This window comes from Mixophyes fleayi, chromosome 11, assembly GCF_038048845.1.
Source record: "Mixophyes fleayi isolate aMixFle1 chromosome 11, aMixFle1.hap1, whole genome shotgun sequence".
NCBI lineage: Eukaryota > Metazoa > Chordata > Amphibia > Anura > Limnodynastidae > Mixophyes > Mixophyes fleayi.
This window is the reverse complement of record NC_134412.1, coordinates 40,632,145-40,651,845: the sequence shown is the minus strand read 5'-3', so window position 1 is coordinate 40,651,845 and position 19,701 is coordinate 40,632,145. Positions and strand designations below refer to the sequence as shown.

Below are 19,701 nucleotides of genomic sequence, written 5' to 3'. Positions count from 1 at the left end.
TAATACACTAGGATGTCACTAGGATGTCTAGGATTGAAGATTTAAGCCTTGTAATACTTGACATACTTTCTGTCCCTTGTGCTGGACCTTCCCACTCCAAAAAGATAAAGTGCATTTGGAGACTGTGTTTTTTTGAGAAGGAAGTAGGATAAAAATGTGTTTGCTGTGCAAAGCAGCCACGATTTATCATTTCTTAAACATAAAATATGTACTACTTTATACAGTATGTTTAGTTTAGTGTGCTGCTGCTTCACTGGGAGCATTTGAGTCCCCTGCTCTTTCTCTAGTTGTGCACTTTACAGTGGAGTAAAGCAGTGAATGCATGATGGCCATTCTATTTGACCACCCTTTCATTCAATGTATGAGGAGTTTACAAGTTCCTTAGTCCACTACCTCCCAACTGTCCCAATTTTGGCGGGTCATCCCAATTTGCGAGCCCCAAAAGGGTTGGGACTTAACCAAAAGCATGTAGGATGTACACAAATTTGAGCATTTGTGTGCAGAGATGGGCCGTATTGGGGTGGGGCTTATTTTATGCCGATTTTGTGATTCTAAATGTTGAGAGGTATGACTCACTGTGCACTTCCTATTGCAGAAATTGTGTAGACTAGCCACTGACTGACTCACTGACATGTGGGAGAAGGCAGAGGGAGTGTACCACTTTCATAAAAGCAACCAGTTAGGGGCAACTTTGCATTTAGAAAGTTCATTTCAGACAAAAAAAATGCATTGACGGGAAAAGTGGTGGCATATGTCTCCCAGAGCTGTGCCAAGAACATATGTAGAACAGTCCAGCGATTTACAGTGGCTTTTACTCCTAAGGACTTATCCAGCAGGTGTTTCAGAAAATATTGGCAATATGTGGCCACCTGTGAGAGTCCTTCCTCTTTTGCACATTGGATGTGGACTAGCAGGATTTGCCATTAAAGTTATCACAGAGGATTCCGATAGAGTTGGTAACTATGGATGTGTAGTCTTAAAGGCACTAACCTACAATTGGAACTAGTTGTTCCTAAAAACACAGACTGAAAGTGTTTTTTATATAGCTGAAGAAACATTTGTTGCAGCGTAATTTGATTGATCTGGAAAGATCCTGGAGTAATATTGATGCCGTGCAATTTGATAATGATATATTAAAAAACTAATATGATTTTTAGCTCTTATGCAAAACTTTTTATTTTAGGTCTGAACTTCAAGTAGAAACAAATGAAAATATAATACAATGTATTTATAAGGGAAGAAATACATATGCTTTCATTTTAGATGTTTCAAGCCAATTTTTTTCTAATGTTTAAATCTATATTCAGTATATTTGATTCATTATCACTACAGTTGGTTTATTTATCGCTGTCTATCTTTTAGATTTTTTTACTTTTTTGTTTGTACTGCTACACTGTTAATTACCCTTAGACGTCAGCTTGAACAAGCCCAATTTTATCTTATTTTTAAAAATTATTTTATATCATTTTACTTTTAGATTTAAGTATCTTTTTCAATGCCTGACTTTATAGAATCTATACCAGCTAAAGGTAAAATGCATTTTCTCTTACATCCATCTGGGGGACACTCCTTAACCATGGGGTTGAGTCGGGGGGAGGAGTCTGGCACCCAAAGAGTTAACTTTTTTCAGCTGACAGCATATCACCCCCGCCAATTCCCCACATACCTCAGTTTGAATTGGGTGCCCTTGGAAGAAGGTCGCACCTGAAGAGCTCCAAGAGAGACAGTGAACAGGGTTAACTGGTAATAGGTTTTATCCTTTTCTTTTGCAAGTTTTTTTCTTTTGATAGCAGCGAGAGGCTCAGTGTACAACGGAGCTGACTCGTGGGAGAAGCGCCTGTCAGGGGGGGGCGGCCCCGCTGACAGAGCAGGTGAAACGCTTCTCACAGTGGGAAGCAGTCGGCAAGAGACTCTCCCCGCTGATGCAGGACGGGCGCTGCCATTAGGCAGAAAGCGCCTTTACTGCTGAGGTTCCCCGGAAGCCAGCTGGAGTATACCAAGTTCCTCCTCCCATGGGATGGCAGTGAATTCTTGAGGATGGCGCGCTAATGATAGCGCTAGCGGGGAACACATTCTAACAGGTTTTCCCCTAAGCAGAAAGGGCAAAACGCTGTTAAAGTAAATAACACAGAAGCAGAGCCAGTGGAAAGGGAATGTGTTTGAGGAACACCGCTTCCCCCCCCCCCCCCCCGTTGAGTGAGCGAGTGGAAGATCCCTTTTGGCGCCAAGGTTCAAAAGGAGGACAGTTGTAGCAGTCATTGAAGAGAAGTGCACTGTTGACACATATCTTCCCCGCTGAGTATCACTTTTATTTTCTTCTGTGTGTATGTGTGTGTATGTGTAGACATGTATATTATAAGACAATGATGTGTTGAGAGAACTGTTGTTTGTAAGAAAACTATAAAGTTCTCCAAGCCTGTCTTATTTAAATCAGAAATACTATGATATGTTAAATAACCTAATCTGTATTTTCTGATAATTAGGAGAAGTGTTTGTGAATTTTGAAACGTGATTCAGCTTTTCTTATCTTGTGATGGCAGATAAAAGCAAAACAACACGTACCAAACATAATGTTCAAAATGTAATGTTAAATTAACAAGTGAACGGCTGGATCAGGGGGGGCTCTGTGCGGCCTGCACTGTGGTTCCTGTGAAACAGCCTATAGACACCTCCACCATAACGGTAGATCCTCCTGAGTGGGCGGCTGCCTTAACACAGGGAGTTAATACCCTTGTAAGTCTTATCTAAACCAGTTGAAATCCCATCTACATCTATGGCTTCTCAGGGTATAACAGTAGGAATGACAGATGAGTCATTTCCCCAGGGGTCGGTTTAATTCCCTCCCCAACCCTCCCAGGGGTTTCCCAGATAGGAGAGGTGGGTTGGTCAGCGGTGGCTAAAGGCCTGGACCGGCTTGCCCATCTACTGGAGAACCCCAGACACAAGCGTAGTGTTAAAAGACGTAGACCAGCTAAAGCGCTGTGGTCAGTGTCAGACTCTGAGAGTTCCTCAGAGGAGGAGGGGGAATTGTTGGACGATTCAGATGTGTCCATTATAGAGTCAGAAGGAAACTCTAGGCACCAGGGTATGGACGATCTGGTAAGAGCAGTTCGTCAGACCCTGGGGTTTGTTGAAGTAGAGGAGACAAAGTCCTTGGACCACTCTCTCTTTAAGAAAGCTTCTAAGCAGGTGGTCAGGTTCCCTCCCTCAGCTGAGTTGAGGGATATTGTAGAGGCCTCTTGGAAATATCCAGATAAGAGGTTCTCTATGCCAAGGAAGTTTGGCGTGTTGTATCCCCTTCAGGAGGAGGATATGACCTGTTGGGAACAGGTGGCGAAGGTGGATGCACCTGTGACGAGATTGGTTCGTCAGACTACACTACCTGTACCCGGGTCAGCGGCCTTACAGGACGCGACTGACAAAAAATTAGAATCCCTGCTGAAGTCGATCTTCTTGGCCGCTGGTACTAGCCTCAGGCCAGCATTGTCCTCTACCTGGGTAGCTAGGGCCATGGAAGTCTGGGCAGGGCAGTTAGAGTCTGCCTTGAAGGATTCAGATTTACTGCCTCTGGCCATGCAGCTAAGGGAGGCAGCAGGCTATGTATATGAAGCGGCCCATAATTTGGCCTCCATAGCTTCGTCTATTTCAGCTACAGTTGTAGTAGCTAGAAGGGCGTTATGGTTAAGGACTTGGAATGCGGATTCAGAGTCTAAAAGATCATTAGAATCCATCCCGTATACGGGTGGGATGCTATTTGGTCCAGAATTAGACTCTTGGATTTTACAGGCTTCAGGGGGCAAGAAGACGTCCTTGCCTGTAAATACTCCAAGAACTAGGGCTAGGCCTAGGTTTAGTTCTTTCAGACAGCCTCCTTACGGGTGCGGGTCTGGCAGAGGCCAGACTACCAATCCAGGGGCTGTGGAATCCAGGAGACAGTCCCGTAGGGGAAGGTCATCCTTTGCCCCTGCGGCGCGGAGAGCTTTTCCGCCAAGCTGCCAGATAGACCAGCAGCATGACTACCACCCGCCTCTGGTTACAGAGGGTGGGGTGAGAGGACGGCTGCTTGGGTTTGCCCAGCAGTAGACAAGGTCCTCGGTAGACGAGTAGGTCCAGGATATCGTGATAGAATTCATGGGGCCAGCTCACCTCAACTTTTGGTTACCTCGCTGGCTTCTGTCAAATCAGAAAGAGCTCAGGGCTGTCGATTTGCTTTGTTTAAATGAAGCTATACAGGCTTAGAATCTCCAGTAAGGGAAAAGGTTTTAGTCACACCCATTCGGACAAAAGGCAGGAAGGTCCCAGAGTTCTGCGCAAGAACAAGGGATCCACTGGTAGTGGACGTCCTAGCAAGGCCTTGGGGCTACAGGTAAAACCTGCCCCACAGGGTCCCGTAGAGAGTCAGTCCGGAGGATCGTCCAGTCTTTCTGGTACTGCCAGTAAGGCTGTGAAGAGATCTGCTGACCCTGGGACAGTTCTTGCGTCAGAGGCTGAACCAGCTGAATTTAATGGCAGAGCCTTAGAATCTAGTCTGTGGAGAGCGAGAGGTTTCTCAGGGGGTGTAATAGGCACTCTCCTGAATGCCAGGAAGCCAGTTTCAGCCAGAATTTACCACCGTATCTGGCATATATATATATATAAAGTGGTGTAAGAAGTAGGGATGTGCACCGGCGACTTTTGAGGTCTCGTGTTTTCTGTTTTGGATCCGGATTTTCGTTATTTTTGAGGTTCGGATTTGTCTCGCAAAACACTTGACGAAAGGTCTCGGTTCGGATTTAAGGTATTGGATTCGGATTTTTTTTGAAAAAAACATAAAAAGTTTAAAAATCAAGTTTTTGGGCTTATTTTCACTCCTAGGCTATTATTAACCTCAATAACATTCAATAACAAGCATTTCCACTAATTTACAGTGTATTGTGAACACCTCACAATATAGTTATTAGTCCAAAACGTTGCAACAAGGTATCTTTCTGGACTGCGTAGAGGAGTGGGTCACCACAATATACATTAAAAACCCTGAACTTTTATGAATCGCACCAATAAATGTACCTGGACTGCGTAGAGGAGTGGGTCACCACAATATCTTAAAAACCCTGAACTTTTATGATTCGCACCAATAAATGTACCTGGACTGCGTAGAGGAGTGGGTCACCACAATATCTTAAAAACCCTGAACTTTTATGATTCGCACCAATAATTGTACCTGGACTGCGTAGAGGAGTGGGTCACCACAATATCTTAAAAACCCTGAACTTTTATGATTCGCACCAATAATTGTACCTGGACTGCGTAGAGGAGTGGGTCACCACAATATCTTAAAAACCCTGAACTTTTATGATTCGCACCAATAATTGTACCTGGACTGCGTAGAGGAGTGGGTCACCACAATATCTTAAAAACCCTGAACTTTTATGATTCGCACCAATAATTGTACCTGGACTGCGTAGAGGAGTGGGTCACCACAATATCTTAAAAACCCTGAACTTTTATGATTCGCACCAATAATTGTACCTGGACTGCGTAGAGGAGTGGGTCACCACAATATCTTAAAAACCCTGAACTTTTATGATTCGCACCAATAATTGTACCTGGACTGCGTAGAGGAGTGGGTCACCACAATATATTAAAAACCCTGAACTTTTATGATTCGCACCAATAATTGTACCTGGACTGCGTAGAGGAGTGGGTCACCACAATATATTAAAAACCCTGAACTTTTATGATTCGCACCAATAATTGTACCTGGACTGCGTAGAGGAGTGGGTCACCACAATATCTTAAAAACCCTGAACTTTTATGATTCGCACCAATAATTGTACCTGGACTGCGTAGAGGAGTGGGTCACCACAATATCTTAAAAACCCTGAACTTTTATGATTCGCACCAATAATTGTACCTGGACTGCGTAGAGGAGTGGGTCACCACAATATCTTAAAAACCCTGAACTTTTATGATTCGCACCAATAATTGTACCTGGACTGCGTAGAGGAGTGGGTCACCACAATATCTTAAAAACCCTGAACTTTTATGATTCGCACCAATAATTGTACCTGGACTGCGTAGAGGAGTGGGTCACCACAATATATTAAAAACCCTGAACTTTTATGATTCGCACCAATAATTGTACCTGGACTGCGTAGAGGAGTGGGTCACCACAATATATTAAAAACCCTGAACTTTTATGATTCGCACCAATAATTGTACCTGGACTGCGTAGAGGAGTGGGTCACCACAATATATTAAAAACCCTGAACTTTTATGATTCGCACCAATAATTGTACCTGGACTGCGTAGAGGAGTGGGTCACCACAATATATTAAAAACCCTGAACTTTTATGATTCGCACCAATAAATGTACCTGGACTGCGTAGAGGAGTGGGTCACCACAAGATATATTAAAAACCCTGAACTTTTATGATTCGCACCAATAAATGTACCTGGACTGCGTAGAGGAGTGGGTCACCACAATATCTATTAAAAACCCTGAACTTTTATGAATCGCACCAATAAATGTACCTGGACTGCGTATAGGAGTGGGTCACCACAAGATATCTTAAAAACCCTGAACTTTTATGAATCGCACCAATAAATGTACCTGGACTGCGTAGAGGAGTGGGTCACCACAATATATATTAAAAACCCTGAACTTTTATGATTCGCACCAATAAATGTATCTGGACTGCGTAGAGGAGTGGGCACTGGGCACCACAATAAAATATATAAAAAACCTTCAACAGATCTGCATTACACTACACATACGGCTGCTCCTCCATCCTCTCCATCATATACATGTTGGAGTTTTAGCGTGTGACAACCTCTTGTTTTTGATAATGTCAGTGCATTTGGAATATTTTTCAATTTGCCCCACACCACTGAATGTACTTTATCTATGATACGCAATACGCATCTATCTATCTTGACTGCGTAGTGTGGTGGCCCCGGTACACAATTTGGTACCGAGGCCACAATATAATTAAAAAACCCTCCACGTGTCTGAATTCCACCAAACAAGTATCTGGACTGCATAGTGGGGTGGCCCCGGTACCCAATTTGATACCGGGGCCACAATACCTCCTCCAAACATGGTACAGACAATTCGTCATTGAGAGACCCCAGACAGACAGGGTCGAAGTGTTATTGTTTGACTTTGTAAACCCAAAAAAATGTCCCTGTTGCACATAGTCGTGCAATGAAGACTGACTTTTTCATTTAAAGGCACGATCTTTAAAGTGTAGTGTTTGTAAGTCTAAGTCATATTATACTTTTGGTAAAATTGGTTTATTTTGTTCCTCTTTATGGTAATTAATTAGTAATAGAATTAAAGTAGGAAATAGAATTAAATAGAATTAAAGTAGGAAATAGAGTGGTATAGAGTTGTAGTGTGGTATAGATAGAGTGGTCCACACAATATAATAATAAAACCCTCAACTGGTCTGAATTCCACCAAACAAGTATCTTGACTGCGTAGTGTGGTGGCCCCGGTACACAATTTGGTACCGAGGCCACAATATAATTAAAAAACCCTCCACGTGTCGGAATTCCACCAAACAAGTATCTGGACTGCATAGTGGGGTGGCCCCGGTACCCAATTTGATACCGGGGCCACAATACCTCCTCCAAACATGCTACAGACAATTCGTCATTGAGAGACCCCAGACAGACAGGGTCGAAGTGTTATTGTTTGACTTTGTAAACCCAAAAAAATGTCCCTGTTGCACTTGCACATAGTCGTGCAATGAAGACTGACTTTTTCATTTAAAGGCACGATCTTTAAAGTGTCAGAAAGAGAGAGAAGACACAGGAGAGGAGAGTTGTAGCTGGGGACCTGGGGTGGAAGCTCCCAGGCTCCCCCAGCATTGCCTGGAAGTCTGAGCGTGGTGACTGAGCCAGGGCAAGGAATGTGTGCCCTGGATGAGGGGGAGAACTCCATGCCACTATAGTGAACCCAAGAGAGAGGGGGACACTGCACATGGAAGAGGCCCTGGAGTGAGGGCTGCTACAAGAGGCATGGTAGCTGTAGTGTCAGATCCTGAGGCTGAGAGTACACAGAGTGACGTGTCAGAGCACAGGAGACATTATCCCCGCAGAGGAGGGATGAGCTGCAGTTGAGAGGTATGTTGTTGAAATAGGACATGCACACTTTAACAAACCAATCATTTCAGCGACAGGGCCTACCAAACAACTTTGACTGAAATGATTGGTTTGTTTGGGCCCCCACACCAAAAAAGCTATTCATCTCTCCCTGTACAGACTAAACAGGCTCTACTGAGGCAAGATGTCGTCCTCATCCTCAACCTCTGATTCCTCTCCCCCTACAGTGTCTACTTCCTCCTCATCACACATTATCAATTCGTCCCCGCTGGACTCCACAACCACAGGTCCCTCTGTAGTATCTGGAGGGCAGTGCTGTACTTCATTGAGGAATTGATTATTCATTTTTATAAACATCATTTTTTCAACGTTGTGAGGAAGCAACCTCCTTCGCCGCTCACTGACCAGGTTCCCCGCTGCACTAAAAACTCTTTCCGAGTACACACTGGAGGGGGGACAACTCAGGTAAAATAGAGCCAGTTTGTACAGGGGCTTCCAAACTGCCTTTTTTTCCTGCCAGTAACAATATGGACTGTCTGACATGTCTACTTGGATGGTGTCAGCAAAGTAATCATCCACAATTTTTTCTATTGTCACAGCATCCAATGCAGCGAGAGTAGACATGTCTGCAATGGTTGGCAGGTCCTTCAGTCCGGACCAGATGTTATCAGCATCCCCGCCAGTGCCTCTTTTGGGAAAACTGAGCTTTTTCCTCGCAGCCATAGATGTGGAAGAAAATGAGGGTGGAGCTGTTGGCATGTCACGGTCCTCTTCAGAGGACAATCTCCTGACCAGCAGGTCTTTGCACCGCTGTAGACTTGTGTCCGCCGGAAACAGAGACACAACATACGCTTTAAACCGAGGATCGAGCACGGTGGCCAGAATGTATTCCTCTGACTTTAAAAGAGTGACCACCCTCGGATCCTGGCAAAGCGTACGAAGGGCTACATCCACAAGAGCTACATGCTTGCTGTAATCGCAATGGCTTACCAGCTCCTCCCTCACTTTCTCCAGCTGCTTCTGCAACAGCCTGATCAGGGGAATGACCTGACTCAAGCTGGCAGTGTCGGAACTGACTTCTCGTGTGGCAAGTTCAAATGGCTGCAGAACCTTGCACAACACGGAAATCAGTCTCCACTGCGCTTGACTCAGGCGCATCCCCACTCCTTTGCCTATGTCGTAGGTGGCTGTGTAGGCCTGAATGGCCTTTTGCTGCTCCTCCATCCTCTGCAGCATATAGAGGGTGGAGTTCCAGCGCGTCACAACCTCTTGTTTGAGGTGATGGCAGGGCAGGTTCAAGCTTTTTTGATGTGCCTCTAGTCTGCGGTAGGCACTGGCTGAATGCCGAAAGTGTCCAGCAATTTTGCGGGCCACCGCAAGCATCTCCTGCACACCCCTGTCACTCTTGAGGTAATGCTGCACCACCAAATTAATGGTGTGGGCAAAACATGGGACGTGCTGGAAATTGCCCATATTTAATGCCCGCACAATGTTACTGGCATTGTCTGACACCACAAATCCCCATGAGAGTCTAAGTGGGGTAAGCCACTGGGAGATAATTTCCCTCATTTTCTCTAATATGTTGTCAGCGTTGTGCCTCTTATTAAAGCCTGTAATGCACAATGTTGCCTGCCTTTGCATGAGCAGCCATTTTGTAGATGCTGCTACTGATGCAGCTGTTGCTGTTGCTGCGGAAGGGGATGCATCTACCCAGTGGGCTGTCACAGTCATATAGTCCTTCGTTTGCCCAGAACCACTTGTCCACATGTCCGTGGTTAAGTGGACAGTGGGTACAACCGCATTTTTAAGAGCACTGAGGACACTTGATCGTACTTCTCTGTACATTTTTGGTATCGCCTGCCTAGTGAAGTGGAATCTCGAGGGGATTTGGTACCGGGGACACAATACCTCCATCAACCCTCTAAATCCCATTCCACTGATGGCGGACACCGGGCGCACGTCTAACACCAACATTGCAGTTACAGCCGCAGTTATACGCTTTGCAATAGGGTGACTACTATCGTATTTGGTGGTCATGGCAAACGACTGTTGGACGGTCAATTGTTTTGTGAAAGACTTAGCGGTCTTACGACTTCCCCTCTGGGAAGATGACCGACTAACAGCAGCAACAGCAGCAGTGGCAGTAGTAGGCGTACCGCTGCAGGATTCCTCGGATGAATCCCGTATTGAGGAGGACTCAGTCTGGCTGCTGACTTGGGCTGCAGGACTGAATCTGATGGAGATTGTGGAGGAAGTTGACGAGGAGGGTGTTGCTGGTGTGTATCCAACTGGACCACGGGATTTAGGTGTCCCTGTACCGATGAGGGTCCTAGCCCCAGTTCCTGAACTAACCACTGAACTATGAAGGTTATTCAGGTGACGTATAAGGGAGGATGTTCCTAGGTGGGCAAGATCCTTACCCCTGCTTATTTGAGCTTTACATAAGCTACATATTGCCATACATTGGTTGTCTGGATTTGGATAAAAATAACTCCAGACCGAAGAGGTGCATTTTTTGGTCTTCTGACCAGGCATGACGATGGGCTTTTTCATCCCATGGACATCAGCTGTTTCCCCCCCTGGTGCCTCATTTACAATAACCACATCACCATCCTCATCATCAAGTTCCTCCACAGCGCCAGCTACATCATCAATAGCCTCCTCCCGAGCCACCTCTTCCCGTACAGTGATGGGAAGGTCAGGCTTGACAACCACCAACACCCTTGGACTCGCCTTGGGGATTTGTGATAATTTCTCTTTAGAAGGCAGAGTTGTTTGCTGTTTTGTTGCTGACAGCATAACTCTCTTCAATTTTTTGTAGGGGGGGGGAAGGAGGAGGAGGGCTAAGATCCGTGGGTGAAGCTGAACCACTAGTCATGAACACGGGCCAGGGCCTAAGCCGTTCCTTGCCACTCCGTGTCGTAAATGGCATATTGGCAACTTTACGTTTCTCCTCAGATGATTTTAAGTTTCTCTTTTTGCTACTTTTTCTTAACTTGGGCTTTTTGGATTTTACATGCCCGGTACTACGAGATTGGGCATCGGGCTTGGAAGACGACGTTGATGGCATTTCATCGTCTATGTCATGACTAGTGGCAGCAGCTTCAGCATTAGGAGGAAGTGGGTCTTGATCTTTCCCTACTTTATCCTCCAAATTTTTGGTCTCCATTATATGTAGCACAAGATACTGCAGAATGTGTGAACTTGGTAATATTGCAGTACCAATGGACTTATACTGCTGGATTGGTTTTGCAAATTTGGTTATAATTATTATTTTTTATTTTTTTTTTAAATTTTTTATTTTTTTTTACTTTTTTCTTATTTTTAAAAAACTTGGGAATAGTGGGGAAATAACTATGCCCTTAGAAGCACAGAGCACAGGACACAGCACCACTGGACTGAACAGGACACGGCACAGGACCCAGCAGCACTACGGAACTCAGCAGGACAGAGCACAGGACACAGCACCACTGGACTGATACTGCAGAATGTGTGAACTTGGTAATATTGCAGTACCAATGGACTTATAATGCTGGATTGGTTTTGCAAATTTGGTTATAATTATTATATATTTTTTTTTTTTTTAAATTTTTTATTTTTTTTTACTTTTTTTTTATTTTTTAAAAACTTGGGAATAATGGGGAAATAACTATGCCCTTAGAAGCACAGAGCACAGGACACAGCACCACTGGACTGAACAGGACACGGCACAGGACCCAGCAGCACTACGGAACTCAGCAGGACAGAGCACAGGACACAGCACCACTGGACTGATACTGCAGAATGTGTAAACTTTGTAATATTGCAGTACCACTGGACTTTTACTGCTGAATGTGTGAACTTGGTAATATTGCAGTACCAATGGGCTTATACTGCAGGATTGGTTGTGAAAATTTTGTGGTAATTAAAAAATATTAAAGTAGTTTTTGGTATTTTTTAAAAAAACTTTTTTTTATTTTTTTAAACACAGGGGAATATTGGGGAAATAACTATGCCCTTAGAAGCACAGAGCACAGGACACAGCACCACTGGACTGAACAGGACACAGCACAGGACCCAGCAGCACCACTGACCTCAGAAGGACAGAGCACAGCACACAGCACCACTGGACTGATACTGCAGAACACAGCACAGCACAGCACAGCACAGCACTAAACAGCACAGCACAGCACTAAACAGCACAGAACTAAACAGCACAGAACTAAACAGCACAGAGGACCACCTAACACACCCTCCCTCTACCCTGATCAATGCCCGAGTGAAGATGGCGGCGACTAGCGGGGAATTTATAGGATCCGAGTATCGCGAGATCCGACAACGGGATTATGAGTCAGAGCCTCAGTTTCACTTTTGAATTTGGCGCCAATACCCGGATCTGTCTCGGATCCGACTCGGATCCGCAACGTTCGGGTGGGCTCGGATTTCAGAAATCCGAGTGCGCTCATCCCTAGTAAGAAGAAGTCTTACAATTCTAAAACCTTTGGTCTGGCTAGATTTCTCGCCTTCTTACAGTGTGGTTTAGAGGTGGGGCTTAAACTTGGAACCTTAAAAGTTCAGGTATCTGCTTTGTCAGTGTATTTCCACAGACGGCTGGCGGAGCTTCCGGATGTTAAGACTTTTCTACAGGGAGTGCTTCACATCCAGCCGCCCTACGTGCATCCTGCGGAGCCTTGGGATCTTAATCTGGTCCTTAGCATGTTGCAGGAGCCTCCCTTTGAACCTCTACTCTCAGCAGAGTGGCGGTTCTTGACATGGAAGACAGTCTTCCTGCTTGCTATCACCTCGGCCAGAAGGGTCTCGGAGCTGGGAGCTTTATCCTGCAAAGAACCTTATCTGGTTTTTCATGAGAATAGAGCAGTTTTAAAGAGAAAGGACTGTTCCGTCTTTTCTCCCTAAGGTGGTCTCAGGTTTCCATATTAATCAGGATATAGTTGTTCCAGTGTTCAGAGAGGAGCCTCAGACTCCTGGAACAAAATCAAATAAATATTTGGATGTAGTGAGGGCATTACGTATATATGTTAAGAGATCTGCAAAGATACGAAAGACAGATTCTCTATTTGTATTATTTGACTTTTCCAAGCGGGGATGGCCAGCATCTAAGCAGACTATGGCCAGATGGCTTACCCTGACTATCAGGGAGGCTTATGTCCGTATTAATCTCCCTGTGCCGAAGCGTATTGTTGTCCATTCTACCCGGTCGGTTGGGGCATATTGGGCGGCTCGTAATGGAGCCACGGTGGACCAGCTGTGCAGGGCAGCCACCTGGTCCTCGGTCCATACTTTTACAAAATTCTACCAATTTAATATATTTGCGTCTGGGGACACCTCCTTTGGCCGTAGTGTTCTACGTGCAAGGAGATCAGAGCTGTCCCACCCTCCAGAGGGATTGCTTTAGTAAGTCCCCATGGTTAAGGAGTGTCCCCCAGATGGATGTAAGAGAAAACGCGATTTATACTTACGATAAATCTTTTTCTCTGAGTCCATCTGGGGGACACTGCGGTCCCCCCCCATCTTTTCGTTGTTTTCTTTTATCTCCACTCCCCCCTCTGTTGAGTGGTGTGTCTTGGTTGATTGGCCTATCATCCTAAGGGCTTTGGTAATCAAACTGAGGTATGGGGGGAATTGGCGGGGGTGATATGCTGTCAGCTGAAAAAAGTTAACTCTTTGGGTGCCAGACTCCTCCCCCCAACTCAACCCCATGGTTAAGGAGTGTCCCCCAGATGGACTCAGAGAAAAAGATTTATCATAAGTATAAATCCCGTTTTTTCTATACAAATGATCTAATAATATTCTCACTTTCCTTCCCATCTGTCCCTGATATTCTGCCGCCTGAGGCAAGGTGCTCACTTCCATTCATTACAGAAACCTCCATGAGTATTCCATATTAATAATGTAAGTTCTACAGCTATTAGACTATTACATTAGGATAGGTACATTTTTTTTCTGTGCAAGAAATAGACAATTAAATAGAAATGCTGCAGATTAGGAAACTATCATATTGCTTTTTTTTTATGAAAGTCATATTTATATTAGGACTTGTTAACACTTGTTAGACTTTATGAAGACAATCTCATGTTCCTTAAATGTAATTATCCCCTAAAGTCATGCTGCACAAATGATTTTTTCCAAGGATTCCTCATTGATAGCTCTACATTTTTTCTGTACACTGAACTCATATTAAAGGGTAAAGCCACTTAAAAGTTAATTTTCCTAATGAAAATCACTATGCTGGGCACTATAACTTAATAATATAATAATAGTGAAATAACTCCTAATACTTGTGACAAGGTTTCTGATAGCATATTAGGGCAGAAGTGCTATGGGTGTGCTCCACAGTTTTAACACCTCACAAAGTATCAAAATATTACCTGTCACCCCAGTGCTGCGTAATATGGTGGACCCCCACCATCTTACTTTCTACTTAATGCCACATGTACACATAAACTTACAAGGATAAACACAGGATTTTGTAGATGGGTGGGTAACTAATGGTTGATACTGCAACAGATTTTTGTAGGATAATTGTTTTACTGTAAATAACAAGTTTGGTTTGGTGGCCACACACTGTGACGCCACTTCCATGCAGAAGTGAAACCAAGTGACAGATATGTCTCTAAAGTGGCTACCCTCCAGCCCCACCTTGCATGAGAGGGAGACGCATAACTGGCCCCTAACATCATCATCAGCTATTTACACAGTGCCATTAATTCCCCAGCGCTGTACAGAGAACTCCCTCACATCAGGCCCTGCCCCATTGGAGCTTACAGTCTAAATTTCCTAACAGCCCCTAACCCTTGTTGTGTGAAATTAGAGATGTGGGGTCTGATTCATTCTAAGCGCAACCCACACTCAGAATTTCACGCCCGTATTTCGGCATTGTGTGCGCCCGAATATCAAATCTGTGGCCTGTTGAATTTGGGCACAGGGCTGCTGTAGGACACAGACGCTGCAGGTACATATGTACCTGTCAGTGCCTGGTGAGCAGTCGGATCGGCCAGCATTACATCTGGCCGACCCACCGAAACTTTACTGTGTTAAAAATGGATTAAAAAAAAACGTGCAGTTCCCCCCTTCTAATGCTCATAACCTTATTAACTCTAGTGCTGTCAGGCTAGTGCCAGTTTCGGCGAAATCAGGGGAAAGAAATGCATGCGGTTCCTCCAATTTTATTGAAATCTGCACTAGGGTGGGTAGCATTAAAGCTCAATGCTGAAAGCACTAGGTGTCTAACTACAACCCTGGAGCGGTGTGTATAGGGTAATAAAGTAAAAGGAAAGAAAGAGAAAGTGTAAAACCCGATTTTACTTTGTGGAACTACAATCCCCAGCCAGCCTGGGTTGCCATTAACAGTCTGGGCATACTGGAGCCTGTTGCTGGTGCTTGTAGAACTATGATATTTCAAAAGGCCATGGAAACAATATTTTTATCTTCTGTCACAATGACTCCATAATAATTCCACAAGAACAGACTTGGCAACATAAAAACCATAAGAAATGAAAACACTTTGCTCCTCTATTGAGCAACACACAATGCTGAATGAAATAGAAACAGACACATACTACTACTATATAGAAATTCCCATAACAGCAGGCTGAACAACCTGGGGTTGGTTTGTCATTATGGCAGGGGTCCCCTGCTGCGTGTCTACCTGCTATAGTGCCTGCAGACTGCAAGCAACAATAGCCCCCCCCTGGGCAGAAGAACAGAAGACATTACAAGCAAGGACTTTTGGAATTTCAAATTTATTTTGGACATGGTCAAGCAAGGACTTTGGATACAAATTTATTTTGGACTTTGGTGACAGTCATTTTGAGATTAAAAGCTGCTGACAACAGATGAAAACTTCATTGGTGATTATATAGGGGATTTATTATTTTTAATAAAAATATGTGGTGTAAATGAGGGTGTTTACTGTATTTATTGTGGGTTTATTATTTTTAATAAATGTTAGTGGTTTTAACCAGGGTGTTGTGGATTTGTAAACATTTTGGATTGTGGAACTACAGGTCCCAGCCAGACCTGGGTGTCAGAGCTTGTTGGCACTTGTGGTTCTCCAAGTGCCAACATGCCCTGGCTGCCGTGGGTATGCTGGTGCTTGTAGTTATACAAGTAGCAGCATGCCCACACTATTTGGGGCAACCTGGCTGGCTGGGACTTGTAGTTCCACAAAACAAAATGGCATCTGTTTGTTTTTTTATCACATACATCGCCGTTATTACCCTAGCCCACTGCCCAGGAGTGTAGGAAGAGCCCTTGGGCTGGGTGTCCCTAGAGAGGGGGGCCCGCTCGTTTTTTTCGGCGGACCCCACTCCCTAGGGAATCCAGTCATTATGGCAGGGGGACCCCTGCCGCGTGTCCCCCTGCTATAGTGCCTCCAACCCCGGCTGGTTTGCCTAGTGCTGGTTCCATGAAAATAGGGGGGACCACACGCAAAATTTTTCCCCAATTTTCACGGAACCAGCAGTAGGCTGGCAGCACTAGGGTTAAGACTAAATAGATGGGGGGACCCCACGCTTTTTTTTTTTAACTTTGATCTATTTTTTACTGTTTTGTGGTTTGACAGGTAGTGTAACAGTGATGTGTTTATACAACACGCTGCTAGAATGCAGCGTGTTGTATCTAGCATTTTTAAAAGCAAACTCTCCTGAGTTTGCTTAATCGCAGCTTCATGCATTTGAGACTTGTATAGCTGCAGTGGCAAACAGTCGGGAGTTTGATCTCTATCGATTTTGCAAATAGCGATTTTGACAGAAGCACAACTCTGGCGATTTTACATGAAACCTCAGCTTCATACATCTGCGAGTTTCAACTCTCCCGAGAAAATCGCTGGATTTGCAAAATCGGACCTTGATACACTTACCCCCTGGTGTTTTTGCTGGTGGCTCCTCTGAAGATTCTTCAGTGAAATCTTTATGTTCTTGCGCATTTCTCTTGGTAAACGAAATGCATCTTTGCGGATGCTCAAGTGTTCATTTAGGAGTGCAAGACCCAAGATTTTCATGAATTTGCATAGTTTTTGCGACACACTATTATTATTACACTGATATATTGTGATCACATTAATTCCAGTCATATTTAGCATGGCATAAAAAATAGGGGCCATTTTCTCAAATTGTGGCTCACATCATATGTCGAACAAAGCTCGTCTGCAACATCTACTCAAAAGAATAAATAAAACATCACAAACTAAAATGGCACAAAATAGTTACACCAATATAGAGGTTGGGTCATAATAACTTTTTTGGAGTTTGCACCTGTCTAGTTCTCTGTGCTGATGCCTGCTGACTGAGTGGTAGCGGAGAACGGGTAGGGTTCTTAACTCCAGCAACTGAGGGGTTTGGCAACAGTGCATAACTGAGTAAAAAGATATACGTAATTTAAAATGCCCCAGGTCATTATGACCCAACCTCAATGGCGCCGGGTTAAATCAAAAAAATATAGAAAACTGTACATTAATGTAAACCCACCACATTTACATTAAATTCCTTTACATAAAACGGAGCGTATTACCAAATCAATACTACTCTACTTAAAAGATATTAATCTGCCCTCACTACAAATTTTAAAAAATGATAAAATTTGGGCTATAATTATTCACACAGTCTTTCACATCAAGAAACACACTTTTTTTATACATCAGTAAAACACTAGATCAAAAAATGAACAGTCCGTGACAGTGGCCATTTTGTTGAGGCCAATGTCAACATAGGCAGATACTCATGAAAATGATTCTTACATGGTGGACAATTTCTTATAGTTTATTTTATGCAGGCACTAACTGGAAGGATCCTTGAAGCCAGCTGATAATGTGATTCGAACATGGATCTCTGGGCAGCTGGAACCCCCCCCTCCCTCATATGTGCATCTGACTTACAGTATGTCCAGACGGTCTGAAGATCCATTTCCTTCTTCTTCCGCAGCGCTTACTCTGCAGGTCTCCAGGTGTCCTGCCCTGTAACACTGACAGGCTATCCTGGAGTCAAACCAAACCATCTGTGCGAGGCGTCTGCCATAAAACATTTCTGTGTCCCATGTCTAAAACTAAGAAATCATTTAGTATTAGAGAAGAGAGACAGGGGCTGGCAGATGGTCACCTGCACACTTATTCTAACACCGAAAAGTTTTCCACTCATGTGCTAGTTGGTTGCTTGTCTGGAGACCAGGCAAAGTAAAATGAACTAAACAGATTATCTAGCAGCAGCACAAATATTGGAGGTGCTCACCCAGTGCACTCACAGAACTGGCGCCTATGCCTTGATCTAGCATACATATCCGCAGAACTTCAATATTAAGATACAGTATATGGCAATGACAATCAGTGCATCTTTATTAACAACACTAGATGGCAGTACCATTTTAAGATAAACCCATTGAGACTTACCAGCATTGTTATTGGTCACTTTAAGATGAAATTTACCAATCCACACACTATAATGTATATGTTTTCCTAATTTCATAGTATGCACCTTAAATTATTCACTGTCAGGAAGACCTGCATCTTCCAGCTCCCTGATCTGGCAATTTATCAAATAATCAAACAGTCAAACCATATATCACCTCTAATTTGTAAGAAGACCACTCCTGACCACCTTTACCTGTCACAAACCGCACTCTGCGCACTCATGACTTGGAAGTTTACTGTAAGGGAACATACAGGATTCCAGCAACTCAATCTTGCACTCAACCATCTCTAAGGTTACAGATCTAACTGGTCCCTTCCCCAACACAGGCACCCAATTCCACACCTCTCCTCTGCCACCATCTACATATAAAGACCATAGAAAACCTATGATTTAATTACCCAACTGCACGCACTCTGTGCTCTGATAGCTAAAAGAGTTAACACTTCCCCAAGCAATCAACCTATTCTAAACAGGTGGTGATTTAGTATAGCTCATTAAGGATAGTACTTATTTCATTTTAGATTTAATATACGAAAAAAGTACAATGCTTACAGGTTATAAAAATAATTGATAAAAGATTACATAACATATCACAAAACAAATAAACAAATATTCAGACTATAAACTTACATATCTGTTATATAATCTGCGCAAAGGGAAATTGGCTTGGATGATGGGCAGCTTATCAATGTAGATTGATTTCTCAAAAGTCTGGCAATATCTTGTAAGTGGTCTCATCTTTTAAACACACTTTTTCACCTGTCGTCTCTTACACGGGTTGGTCTCCAAGGGAGGCCAGTGAGATAGTTTTACAACCACAATTTACATCTTGCCTGTTTAATCCCCAATGCTAAAATGTAACATATCTTTTCTGGGGAGTGTCATGCAGTCCCAATTTTATCCTTAATAAATCCAATACAAATTTACCAATCTACAGATACCAAGAGATAGGTCAAGTGTATTAGTTGAACTGATACTCATTTCCTCTCATTCCCTGCGTGACAGCCAGCTTTAATCGACACATGGGTTGCCTTTCATCATGCTATTTATGAATATGTGGTTAATCACTAATTATATTGATTGCAAGTGGTATTTTGGAAATTAAATTTTATTTGCGTATATAAAATATAGTAAGCCATAATCACAGAGCCCATGTCCCTTTGTGTAGAACCACCTGCTAGGTTGGTTCCTTAAGGTCTTCTTAGGTGCC

General features: G+C 43.7%; 1 protein-coding gene and 1 long non-coding RNA gene across 3 annotated transcripts in view; one reads left to right on the top strand and one right to left on the bottom strand.

Moving 5' to 3' along the window:
* LOC142107933 (germ cell-specific gene 1-like protein) overlaps positions 1 to 19,701 on the top strand; it is a 100,202-nt gene that overhangs the window by 4,913 nt on the left and 75,588 nt on the right. The window lies entirely within an intron of this gene.
* The window catches only part of LOC142107935 (uncharacterized), a 38,022-nt gene that overhangs the window by 17,258 nt on the left and 1,063 nt on the right, over positions 1 to 19,701 (bottom strand). The gene's annotated exons all lie outside the window — the stretch shown is intronic.